Source organism: Arachis duranensis, chromosome 3, assembly GCF_000817695.3.
Source record: "Arachis duranensis cultivar V14167 chromosome 3, aradu.V14167.gnm2.J7QH, whole genome shotgun sequence".
NCBI classification, from domain to species: domain Eukaryota; kingdom Viridiplantae; phylum Streptophyta; class Magnoliopsida; order Fabales; family Fabaceae; genus Arachis; species Arachis duranensis.
This window is the reverse complement of record NC_029774.3, coordinates 96,178,260-96,180,243: the sequence shown is the minus strand read 5'-3', so window position 1 is coordinate 96,180,243 and position 1,984 is coordinate 96,178,260.

Sequence of the window (1,984 nt, the reverse complement as noted above, 5' to 3'; positions counted from 1 at the left end):
AGTATGTGAAAAAGTGAGGAATGGGTAGTTAGATTAGTACTTAATTGTATAGGTCATCATATAGGTTAGGTGGGAAAGTTTAAGTTAATCAAATATTCAAATCCTAAGTCCACTAGCCATATATGATTCTACCTTGACCCTATCCCCATTACAACCTAAAGAAAAGACCTCATGATACATGTATGCATGCATTGAATAATTGTTGATTGTTAGAAGATAAACAAATCTTGGAAAGCATGATTAGGGGAGAATTGAGAGAATCAACCCCAAACACCGAGCGACTAGAGTGCAAACACTCCCGGTGAGGGTTCGATGCTCAACTCCTTGATTCCCGGCTTTCACGAGCGTTCTTCTTGCAAGTCTATGTGAATTTCATGTTTATACTTCAAATTGGTAGGACTCATGAATCGTTATATGATCTTGGCCCTACTTGTGCGTATATGTCTTAGAGGATTGATTTATTTTTAACCAAGTAAGTAAAACCATTTTGCATTTAGTTGCATATAGTTTAGGTTGCATATAGTTTATTTACATTGAATAAATGTTGATGCCCTTTGCTTTCTCTTGGCTTAAGCATGAGGACATGCTTGGTTTAAGTGTGGGGAGGTTGATAAACCCCATTTGTAGGGTTTATCTTGTACTAATTTTAGGGGATTTTATAACCTTTTACCCACATTTATGCAATGAAATAGCATGGTTTTGTATATTCTCCTTTAATTGTGCTTAAGAGTGAAAACATGCTTTTTAGGTCTTAAAATAGCCAAATGTAATTTACCTTGATTCCATTAGATGCCTTGATATGTTTGTTAAGTGGTTTAAGGTTTAGGAGGCAAAGATTGGATCAAGGGAATGAAGAAAGAAGCATGAAAAGTTGGAGAACTCATGAAGAAATGAAAGAACCGGAAAGCTGTCAAGCCGACCTCTTCGCACTTAATTGACCATAACTTGAGCTACAGAGGTCCAAATGATGCGGTTCCAGTTGGGTTAGAAAGCTAACATCCGGGGCTTCGAAATGATATAAGATTTGTCATAGTTGCTACAAGTATGGTGGCGCGCACGCGCAAAGTACGCGCACGCGCCGTTGCTGCCTCATAGTTCACTTAAAGCAAAACGTGGCCAGCGAATTCTAAAGCCTTGTGGGCCCAATCCAACTCATTTCTGATGCTATTTAACCCAAGGAGTGAAGAGGGAAACACATGTTAGTTACCATTAGTCATAGTTTAGTTTTGGAAGTAGTTAGAACTAGTTTCTAGAGAGAGAAGCTCTCACTTCTCTCTAGAATTAGGATTAGGATTAGGTTTAGTTCTTAGATCTAGATTTAGATTCATCTTCTTCTACTTCTATCTTCTCAATTCCTTGTAGTTACATTCATTCTTCTCCTACTCTTTTGGTGTAATCTCTTTTATGTTGTTCTTATATTTTGTTGTAGATCTACTTTTGTTTCTTCTACTTTCTTTCCATTCAATCCAAGGTAATTCATAATAAATGTGTTTCTTTTAATTGTTGATTGTTAATTCTTTGCAATAATTGTTGTTAGATTTCATTCTTGTTGTCAATTTACTATGCTTTTCTTGTGTGCCTTCCAAATGTTTGATGAAATGCTTGGTAGGATTTTAGTGTAGCTTTTGTTCCTCTTGGCTTTGGTTGAGTTATTAGTGACTCTTGAGTTATCTAATCCTTTTGTTGATTGATAATTAGAAGTTGCTAATTGATTTGAATACCTCTAAAGCTAGTCTTTCCTTTAGGAGTTGATTAGGACTTGAGGAATCAAATTGATTCATCCACTTGACTTTCCTCCATGGCTAGAGGTTAACTAAGTGGGAGCAATGGATGATTTGCAATGGTGTTGTGTTATTGGTTATTGTATATATGTGAATATTGTGAATATGTTTGCTTTTGTTAGCTCTTGCTAGTTTTAGGATTTAATTTCCTTGCTTCTTATTTGATTTTGTTTTCATTTTCCTCTTGCTATCATGAATTCTCA